The sequence below is a fragment of the Bos taurus genome, unplaced genomic scaffold, assembly GCF_002263795.3.
Source record: "Bos taurus isolate L1 Dominette 01449 registration number 42190680 breed Hereford unplaced genomic scaffold, ARS-UCD2.0 Leftover_ScbfJmS_751_609, whole genome shotgun sequence".
Taxonomy (NCBI): domain Eukaryota; kingdom Metazoa; phylum Chordata; class Mammalia; order Artiodactyla; family Bovidae; genus Bos; species Bos taurus.
The window spans coordinates 1-11,120 of record NW_020192050.1 but is presented as its reverse complement, the minus strand read 5'-3'; the positions used below and the strand labels follow the sequence as shown (position 1 = coordinate 11,120).

The window sequence follows — 11,120 nt, the reverse complement described above, 5'->3', positions numbered from 1 at the left end:
GCTACGTCCAATTTGGTGTTAAGCCCAGAGACTGAGTTCTTAAATTCAGTCACTGTTATTGTAAAGTTCGAGAGTCGGTTTTGATTCTCAGAAATTTTTCCTTTTGTCAAGTATATTTTTGAACAGGTGACATTTGCATCTGATACCTCTAGCACACTTCTGATATGCTGATATACATCTGATACCTCTGGATCTGGTTCAGCTCTTTTTCTCTTGGTCCTGTTTGTTGTTACACCCTTTTTTGCTTCTTTGGTTGCATGTTGGACATTATGTTTGGAAAACCCTAGAGGTTCTGAGTGATGCTGCCTTCTCCAGAGTTTCCTCTGACACACACGTCCAGTGGGGACAGAGCTGTCTGTTCACTTAGGGCCTGAGGGACTTGAGGCTGGGGAGGGGGCGGTGTTCTTGTAAGCTCAGTCTCAGCAGCCTTCACCTACCTTCCACCACCACCCCAGGGAGGAGCTTTCCAGCATCTCGGTCTGGAAGCCTGGGCTGCCCCATAGGTTCCCCCCCCCTCTCGGCAGGTCCTGAAGTCGGGGGCTGCCCCCATCCGCAAGAGAGTGTAACCAAAGGGCCCGCCTGTGGGCACTTTTTCAGTGTTGCAACCCCAAGGCAAAGACCAAGACCAGGAAGAACTTGGCCTCGGCCCAAGTCCTGGAAGCAGAGTGGCCTGAGGTGAGAGCAGCCAGGGGCTGGGCCCATCAGATTGGGCCTCACCCAGTGAAGTTTTGGGGTTGTGTTTCATTTTGTTAGCATAGTTGTGGGCCCTGCCGGCCAGGGCGCTTTGGCCTTAGTGGGCACGATCGACCCCAGCAGGATTACCTTGTAAGAGGTTGTGCAGGTGCCACGTGGAGGACAGGTGGGGGCCCCACAAGAAGGGAAACACTGCATGGAGGAGTCACTGGGGCACGTGGACTAAGCTATAAAGTCAGTCCTTGAAGCAGAAAGGCTAAGCCCCTTAACGTCTCCCTTCTTCCAAAGAAAGGATACACTGGCTGGAGGAGTCTCTGGGGCATGAGGATCGAGCTAGAGAGTCAGTCCTTGAAGCAGAAAGGCTAAGCCCGTTAATGTCTCCCATCTTACAAAGCACAGACCAGTGTGTCCAGTATTTTAATGTCAGGTACCTACTGCTTACATGTATGACATACACCCTCATAGCTACACATGTCTACTACATGCCTCTTACAAGTGCTGGGCATTGTTCTGGGTGCTGGACACTCAGTATGTAGTAGGGGATACGTAGCCCAGGATTTTTTTATTTCTGCAAAGAAAAATAGAAGAACGAAAGATTCCATGTGGTTCAGTTTGAGAAAGTTCACCATGTGGAGGGCCCCATGTGCACGCAAATTGTGGTAAAATACATATAACATAAATTTAACATTTTAACCACTTGATTGAATGACTGGGTGGCTTCAGTGGAGTCAGGCTAACAGATGGCCCTGAGGTGTCATCCACCTTTGTCCCAGAGGAACACTCCAAAGCTTGGTGGCCTTGTAGACCTTCCCTTTATTCTTCACTCTCCCCAGTGGCTCTAGGTCATTGGTCTGTGTGTCATTTAAGAATCTCTTTATCCACTTTGTTGTTAGGTTTATATTTTGGAAAGCTTCTCAGATGCCCCTGGGTCTTGAGAAGGTAGGCTTGGATTCCACGTTCTCCCCTGCCACATGCCTGCCAGGTTGAGGTGGAGGCCGAAGGCTGGTCTGAGTTGTGGTGGTCTGTGTGCTCGTGTGGTCAGTGGACCCCCTCTTCTCTGGAGGGGCAAGGAAATCCTTTGTGTGGAGCCTGGAGAGACTTGACAGCGTCAGTCTTCACAGTCTCTCTCTCTTTTTAATTTATGTTTGCATTTAGTTTCTCATTTAACTGTTTTCTAGGAGATTCCAACTCCTACTGAAGAACTAAAAATATGCATGGAGCAGCTTCTTGAAAGAATAAGAAGAAATCGCTGACCTTAGAGTGGAAAGAAGCAATACCAGGGTCAGTAGGGGGATTCTCACGTGTTGACATTTGCCCCGCGGGGGTCACCGCTGGCCTCCGTGTGCTGTCTTTAAACTCTGTCTGATTTCCAAGTCATTTTTCACACCTTCCCACTGAGCAAACCAGGGTGGATCAGTTCGGGGTTCTCGTACCTTGCTTCAAATTTATGATGAGAGCTAATGTAATTTTAGAACATTTGAGGGGGGAGTTCTCTTAACTTACATTTTTGTCCATGTTACACTTTGTGTGAGATCTTAGTTCCCCGATCAGGGATTAAAACCAATGACCCCTGCAGAAGTGTGGAGTCTTGACTACTGGGCCCCTGGGAAAGTCCACTCTAACTTTAGCCTGAACTGGCGGGATTCCGATGTGCCTTAGCATGTTTTCCGCTATAGGGTGAGTCTGAGAGGAGTTATTGGGCCTGAATCAAGCATGAGGTTGAAGGTGCTCCTTTGGCCCTGCCCTGCAGCTGCTACTGGAGCACCTGGAGTGCCTGGTTTCCTGGTATGTGTCATCCCTCCAGATGACGGTGGGCAAGCAGCAGGCGCAGTCCCTAGCCGGCATGACCAGCGACGTGGAGGTGCTCAGCGCACTGAAATTGCTGTTTGAGCACCACAAGACCCTGGACGAGAGGGTACCAGCCACCCAGTCGTCCTGGATTTGTACACTTGCTGTCTTGTTAGGTGGATGATGCATGTATTTATGTAACTACTTGACTTTTGAGCTTCTTGAATTCTTGTATATATATTTTTTCTGTAAGAAGTCAGAGTTTTATATAGTTAAAAAGCGTTGCCTGTGTACATGCTCAGTCATGTCCAAATCTTTGTGACACTGTGGACTGTAGCCCACCACGCTCCTCTCTTCATGGGGCTTCCCAGGCGTGAATACTAGAGTGGGTGTCCATCTTCCACTCCAGGCAGTCTTCCCAACCCAGGGATCGAACCTGCCCTCTTGTATTGGCAAGTGGATTCTTTACCACTGAGCCACCTGGGAAACCCCCAGTTAAAAAGTGTTAGTTGGCATAAATGTCTCCAGATTTATTATATTCTGTATATCAACTTGCAGTTAAAAACTGGGTAATAGAATTAATTTAGGATAACATTTTGTTCTCTCAAATTTAGAATTTAAAGCTGTTAACAAGCAGATTTACTTGACGTTAAGATCAATGAGAGACATTAAAGGTATTCTGTGACAGTATCTATGTATTAGGGTGAGTATACACTAAGAAGTGTACTAATGTATATACACACATCAACACACAGTGACTTGGCCCCTTTTGTTTGAGTTGAGAGCGTGATTACGAGTAGCACTCGAAAGGTGTAGTTTGTTAGAAGAAGAATTAGGTGCCACACATAAAGAGGTAAGTTTGATCAGTCATTGTGTAATTTCCGTGAAGGGTTTGTCATTTGAATCCTTTCATTTTAAAAAAGAATGAAAGCTGTAGTGGTGGGCATCAGATGTTATTTATCGTTCTGATTGAGGACCTGCCCACCTGGGTTATTTTAATGACTAGTAAACTAGACTTGTGGCTCAGAGTTGCAGGATCTCTTAAGTACCCCTTTTTCCAGCAGAAGACAAATTCTGACTCTAATCACCTGGTGGTATTCGGGATGGATAGTATCACCATGTATTTTCTTTTTATGTTGCGTTTTCAGTTTAGACTTGAATTTTTCCAGGTGTTTTGCTGTCTTTACTTATTTCTTTACTCTAATTCAACTTTTTGGTTTTAGCAGATGATTCTTAAAGAGGAGAATAACCAGGAAAAGATACTAATGCACAGGGTGCTTGATGTAAATCATGAGCAAGGAAACATGCCAAGCGCCAATGGAAAGGCAAGTCCTTGGTCTCACTCTCTGTCTGGTTCTTGTCTTACCATCCAGTCTGTGTGGGGCTGTCGGGACCTCTCACCAACATACCATGTAGGTCTGAGTGGCTGTGAGGGTCTTGTGAGCTCCCAGAGAGCAGAAGGCAGTTTTGACCTCACCGATTGCCCGGAAGTGCTGTGGTCCCTCCCTCTCAAAACAAGGCTGTCTAAGGCTTCCTTTCCCCCTTAGAGACCCTCTAAGCCACGAGGAAGACCTGGCTAAGGTGATCGACCTCCAGGAAGTCATAGACAAGCAGGAGCAGAGCCAGATGGAGGAGCGCCTGGCAGCCCTCTTTGCCCATGTGACTGAAGGAGGACCTGGACATGGCCAGGAAGGACCTCCTCAAGTCCGAGGACGTGAACAGGAAACTGCAGCAGGATGTTCACGAAGTGAGTGACTGCAGCTGTGTCTGTTGTCCTGAGGTGGACTGTGAGTCCTTTGTTCTCCCGGTGATCTCAGCCTTGGCATGGCTGTGTGAGCAAGAGCAGAGCTCTGGTGAGACTGCAACTGGCTGCCTCCCCGCCTCTGCATTGAGATCTCTGGGGTAGAAGAGGCCTGGTCCAGGCATTCCGTTGGCAGTGAACCAACGTTAGGGCAGCCCTAGCGCTGTGCTGCACCCTGGGTGTGGACTCCTCATTTCTACAAGTTCTAGGGTGCCCAGTGTGTTCCTTTTTTAAAAATTCATTCATCCATTTTTTGGCGTATAGTTGCTTTACACTGCTGTGTCAATTTCTGCTGTACAGCAAAGTGAATCAGTCATCTATCTATCTATCTATCTACGTATCTCCCTCTCTTTTAGATTTCCTGCCCATTTACTTCACCACAGAGCACTGAGTAGACTTCCCTGTGCTATGCACTAGGTCCTCACTCGTTGACTTTATGTGTAGTATCAGTGCTGTATATATGTCAACCCGAGTCTCCCGGTTCTTCCTCCCCCACCCCCACCCCCACCCCCCGCAACTCCCTGTCAAATGTGTTCCTGATGATGCTGAAATTTCCTTCTGATTCACTCAGGCGAGTCTGGTGACGTCTGTGGAGCCCGTTCTCTCGGAGAGATGGGAGCATGCTGTGTGGACTCTGCTGAGGCAGCTTGCCTGGCCATCTTCTCTGGTTTTCTGAGGTTCCGCTCCTTGAAGGGATGTGTGACAGTGATACCGGCGGTCAGACAAGTCAAGTGGCATTTGCTCACCCTCAGATCCTCAGGCCCGAGTTGTGTAACCATGTGGAATCATGATGTTTCTGGCGGTCGTGTCTGCGGGTGTCATGATTTATAAGAAACTACCTAACGGTCACCGTGAAAACAGAAGAGTGCTGGGGGTTCAGGCCTCCTCCTGTGAGCCTCACCTCTCCTCTGTGCACAGACAGACAGCGCCCACCCTGCCCACCCCTCCCCCTTGAGACCATCTCAGAGAGAACCCCTCCAACATGTGGTACAGCAAGTGTCCTTGTTTAGTAGCTTGGTGTGAGTAATTCTGCGTGAGAACTCAAAAAAGAAATATTTGCACAGGTTTGTATAAGCTATTCACACTACTCTTTGGCAACAGGAGATTAGGTGGCAGAGTTTAATACATACAGAATTCTGGAAAAAGCGTTTTTAAGACCTTTCACTTTTAATGTTAGGACTTTGCCCACATTGGTTACTTAATGACCAGGGAGGGACCTGAAATGGATTTTGAACTGGCACACAGGAGTTGTACCAGCAGCAAGTTCTGGTCCTGGTTTGAGCGTTTCATACATGTGGTGTAACTCTGCTTTAGAAGAACTAGGCTTGAGAAATCTGTGCCCAGTTGTGTTACACTTTGATCTGCTTGCCTCATTCACAAGCCAGGTGATTCCTCCCACCATAGTCAATGACAAGTCATGTCTCAGTCTCCATTCATGTAAAAAAAGACTACAGGTTATTAACCTTCTGCAACTCTTAAGAAATGGCAGTGTCACAGTCTGTCAGGCCCCTCAAATGAATACACCCAAATATCAACTGGTCGCCCCCCCTCACCCAGTTCCAAACCTCTGCCTGTGTTTTTGAGTGTTGTCAATCCTGTGACTACCACTCCGTGGTACCAAGTTTGACCCTAAGGAACAATGTTTGTCTCTTCTCTCTCGCTGGCCACGAAGCTACAGGCTCCTTGAGGTGCGACCATGAGCAACACCCAGTCATACTGTCCACACACCAGAGAGGCCCTTGTCACACTCGACAGCGCTGAGGGGAGCTGCTTGGGGGAGCGGCCTACCCATGGTGGAAGGGAGCCCCTCGTAGCCTCGTCTGGTCCAGTTCGGCTCTCAGGGTCTCCAGGTTTAGAATCAGCTGGGCCTATGAAAAAGCAAATGACACAGCCTGCACCGCTTGCTTTCTGGATGTAAAATGACTTGCACCAAAATGTGTAGAACAGGTTATAGGAGTAGTTATCAACTCCAAATATTTTAATTGTGAGAAAATATTCTCTAAGTGTCCCATAGCAAATAGAAGCACTCAGAACAGTATTAAACCCTATAAACCATAATGAATAAGAAGTTCCATCTCAGGTGTAGAAAAGCTTCTGGAGGAAACACGGCAAGCCATTAACAATGATGAAGTCTGTAGAGAGAAGCTGGACTTGGGACGGGGCTTCGGGTAAGGGGGCAGGACTCACTCTATTGCCCTCGCTCCTCTCATTGCTTTAAACTGTATCCATGGAGCTCACCTGCATTCCTGGGCATTCCTCACATTCATTCCTCTACACCCCACTTCTTCATGGGGTAAAACAAGTCAAACGGGCCAAGTTTCTGAGTCACTTGACTCAACCTGGCAGCTCTGTGCTGTCGGCCATGGCAGTCACTCGCCTCCTGCAGCCCCTGAGCACGTGAGACAGGCTGGTGCAAACCTCGATGTGGAAATCACACAGGATTTCAAGACTCGCAGTGAAAAAAGGACGTCAAATAGCCTGTTGGTTTTTAAGAAAGTTTAGATTGCATATGTGGCTCATATTATCTTTCTAACGGACAGCACAGTCCACGTGAAAGGCTCACGCTTTGTCTCAGCTTTCGGGTGAACCCAGAAAGGACTACTCAGAATTCTGAACCACACACAACGGCCACACACTCTAAATCCATCTATAATGCAAACACATTCAGTGTTCAAAACCAGAAATGCTATACATGTTACAGCAGTGGATTAGCCATAAGGAAAATGTAACTCGACATCTCCTAAGCATCTTTAGTGACTGGAACAATGAACCCAGCTCAATTAAGCTCTTAACAAATTGCTAAACGATTTAGAGATTTAAGTAGCTTGTTGTTTTGCATTTCTTCTAATTGCTTTTTAACATTTTTAGCTTCCCATAGGAGAGAATTCTGAAAAAGATACAAACAGCTTTAGTGTCAATTCTTACAGATGCTGCATGGACTGCGGGATGGCTACTCTTCTGTCTGAAAGCATAAAGCACCTCGGGATGAGTGGCGGACCTCGCGCCCAGAGTGAAGTGCCAGCAAGAGGCTGGATGACAACTTTTAACATTAACTTGTACACAGACAATCTCCTCCTTCCCTGACTGATCTTTTAGATACAAGGAGGCCAGGTCCCGGCAGAAATGAAACTGCTTATAGCTTTTTGCAGTTCAGTGGTCACTCAGGAAACTGGCGCAGGTTTCACATGCCAAATTCAAGCCTGAGACAAAACTATCCCCACCTCAGGGCCAGCCCACAGTTCAGGGTGAAGTGAGGGGACCACACTGTGTGGTCTCTAGTGAGGTGTGTGTTTCATCTTGGGTTTTGTGGGGGGAAAACGTGCCACAGAACTTGTAGTGACCATTGGTCTCTCTCAGACAAGCGTTGCCCAAACGCCAACCTCGGGGAAGGTTCTGGGCCTCGTCTTTAGGGCACTGGTGCAGGTGGGACAGGTTTTCACCGAACCTGAACCAGAATGTTGCCCACTGAGCTGCTCTGGTAGAGGTTCTCAGCCATTTTTCAAAGCAAATGAAAAGAGAGAAGGCTGGAGTTGGAATATGAGAATACTTGCTTTTAGTTGATTCAGTCTTTTCTATCACTTTATGTAAAAGATCCTGAACTAAACTTATTGATTTGACTGTGTCAGGCCTTAGCTTAGCTGCATCATGCGGGATTCCTTTGTCATGGTTGCCACGTGGTCTGTGGGATCTTAGCTCCCCAACCAGCCATCGAACCTGTGTCCCTGACCTTGCAAGGCAGACTCTCAGTCACTGGACTGCCAGCAAAGCCCCAGAAATAAACTTCTAAGAAAGAAACGAAAGGGTGAGGGTGGACCTAGAAGAAAGTTCTAGCATGGTGGCTGGTAACACTGGGGCCATCAGTGGATCCGGCTCTCTGACGCTTTCTGTAAAGGTTGCAGGCACACATCTATGTCTGTTCCTTTACACACTGCCTGTGGATGCTGTCACGCTTATTCACTAGCATGAAATGCTGCTACTCAATTATTCATACCAGTAAAGACATTCACTCCGGGGCCCTCTATGGGAAGAGTTTTCCAACTCCTATGCTGGAGATTTCCCCCACACACAGGCCGGGCCAGGCCGGGCCAGGCCAGAAGCGCCTCTTTCTAAAGAGGCCATGGGGCTGGCTCACCTTACCCTCCAAAGCTGCCATTCTCTCCTTCAGATGAAGCTGAAGTTTCTCATCTGATTCGCATAGAAGCTTATCCAAGGTATCTGATAAGCATTTATTGTGCTCTTCATTTTTAGTCTCTGCATCGCCTAAAACAGGAAAAACAAAAACTCATAAACTTCAAGAGCAAGTATGGTCTTTCTTTTAAAACACCAGGGAGCCGCGACGTGAGCGGCCTATGTCTTGGTTCCCGAGGCGGTCCCCTCCCATGGCCACCTCTGGTGGGCTCTTAAGCATCACCAGAGCAGATGGGCAGGTGCAGAGGGAGGCAGGGACTTCACTTGTCAAAGGTCACTCCCAATGCTTCTCTTTGGCAGAGCACCTGGTGGACCTTACTGGCACCAGATATTACTCGTCGCAGGGGCTTGGGGAGCAAGCAGATTTACACTCAGAAACAAGCAGACTTTAAAGGGGATCGGCTTACACACATGTTGGTGGAGGAATTTCCCAGTATACAAACAGAATCTTGAGTCTGGATTAAGGGGGTAAAATGAATTCAATTTATAAAGCAAAAGGTGAGAAAATTCATTTTGGAAAAAAAGCCAGTGGAGATAGGCTTTCACATATTTGTCTTTACATGCAACATCACTTGAATTCTTTGAAATAATTGCTGTTGTTCAGTTGCTCAGTCGTGTCTGACCCTTTGTGACCCCATGGACTGCAGCACGCCAGGCTTCCCTGTCCTTCACTATTTCCCAGAAGTTGCTCAAACTCATGTCCATCGAGTCAGTGATGCCATCCAACCATCTCGTCCTCTGTCACACCTTCTCCTCCTGCCTTCGCTCTTTCCCAGCATCAGGATCTTTTCCAAGGAGTGTGTTCTTCGCATCAGGTGCCCAAGTATTGAATCTTCAGCTTCAGCATCAGTCCTTCCAATGAATATTCAGGACTGATTTCCTTTAGGATTCATTGGTTTGATTGCCATACAGTCCAGGGGACTCTCGAGTCTTTTCCAACACCTCAGTTGAAAAGCATCAATTCTTTGATGCTCAGCCTTCTTCATGGTCCAACTCTCACATCCGTACATGACTACTGGAAAATCCGTTTCTTTAAGTAGGTGGACCTTTGATGGCAAATGATGATCTTAGTTTTTTTTTTTTTTTTTTAATGTTCAGTTTCAAGCCATCTTTTTCACTTTTTTTCACCTTCATCAAGAGGCTCTTCATCAAGGTCCTCGTGGCTTTCTGCCATAAGGATGGTGTCATCTGCATATCTGAGGTTATTGATATTTCTCCTGATAATCTTGATTCTAGCTTTTTCTTCATCCAGTCCAGCATTTCTCATGATGTACTCTGGATATAAGTTAAATAAGGAGGACGATAATATACAGCCTTGACTTACTCCTTTCCTGATTTTGAACCAGTCTGTTGTTCCATATCCAGTTCTAACTGTTGCTTCTTGACCTGCATACAAATTTCTTAGGAGGCAGGTCAGGTGCTCTGGTATTCCCATCTCTTGATGAATTTTCCACCGTTTTTTTGTGATACACACAGTCAAAGGCTCTGGTGTAGTCAATTAAGCAGAAGTATGTGCTTTTCTGTAAGTCTCTTGCTTTTTCAATGACCCAACATATGTTGGAAATTTGATCTCTGATTCCTCTGCCTTTTCTAAATCCAGCTTGAACATCTGGAAGTTCATAGTTCACATACTACTGAAACCTGCCTTGGAGAATTTTGAGCATTACTTTGCTACCGTGTGAGATGAATGCAATTGTGCAGTAGTTTGAGCATTCTTTGGCATTGCCTTTCTTTGGGATTGGAATGAAAACGGACCTTTTCCAGTCCGGTGGCCACTGCTGAGTTTTTCCAAATTTGCTGGCATATTGGGTTCAGCACTTTCACAGCATCATCTTTCAGGATTTGAAATAGCTCAACTGGAATTCCATCACGTCCACTAGCTTTGTTCGTAGTGATGCTTCCTAAGGCCCACTTGACTTGACATTCCAGGATGTCTGGCTCTAGGTGAGTGATCACACCATCGTGAATATCTTGGTTGTGAAGATCTTTTTTGTACAGTTCTTCTGTGTATTCTTGCCACCTCTTCTTAATATCTTCTGCTTTTGTTAGGTCCATACCATGTCTGTCCTTTATTGTGCTATCTTTGCAGGAAAAGTTCCCTTGGTGTCTCTAATTTTCTTGGAGAGATCTCTAGTCTTTCCCATTCTATTGCTTTCCTCTATTTCTTTGGATTGATCACTGAGGAAGGCTTTCTTATCTCTCCTTGCTATTCTTTGGAACTCTGCATTCAAATGGGTATATCTTTCCTTTTCTCCTTTGCCTTTTGCTTCTCTTCTTTTCACAGCTATTTGTGTGGCCTCCTCAGAAAACCATTTTGCCTTTTTTGCATTTCTTTTTTTGGGGGGATGGTCTTGATTACTGTTTCCTGTACAATGTCACCAACTTCCGCCCATAATTCTTCAGGCATTCTATCAGATTTATTCCTTTGAATCTCTTTTATCACTTCCACTACATAATTGTAAGGGATTTGATTTAGGTCATACCTGAATTGTCTAGTGGTTTTCCCGACTTTCTTCAATAGAAGTATGAATTTAGCAATAAAGAGTTCATGATCTGAGCCACAGTCAGCTTCCGGTCTTGTTTTTGCTGACTGTATAGAGCTTCTCTATCTTTGGCTGCAAAGAGTATAATCTGTCTGATTGCGGTGTTA

The 11,120-nt window shown here is 46.3% G+C and overlaps 1 long non-coding RNA gene across 1 annotated transcript; it reads right to left on the bottom strand.

Moving 5' to 3' along the window:
- Positions 1-205: 205 nt before the first annotated feature.
- LOC132344792 (uncharacterized) lies at positions 206-8,902 on the bottom strand. The gene is made up of 2 exons (XR_009493758.1): positions 8,420-8,902; positions 206-6,150 (listed from the first exon to the last, which is right to left on the bottom strand). It is a non-coding gene; the product is annotated as an uncharacterized lncRNA (long non-coding RNA).
- Between the last annotated feature and the right edge of the window lie 2,218 nt (positions 8,903-11,120).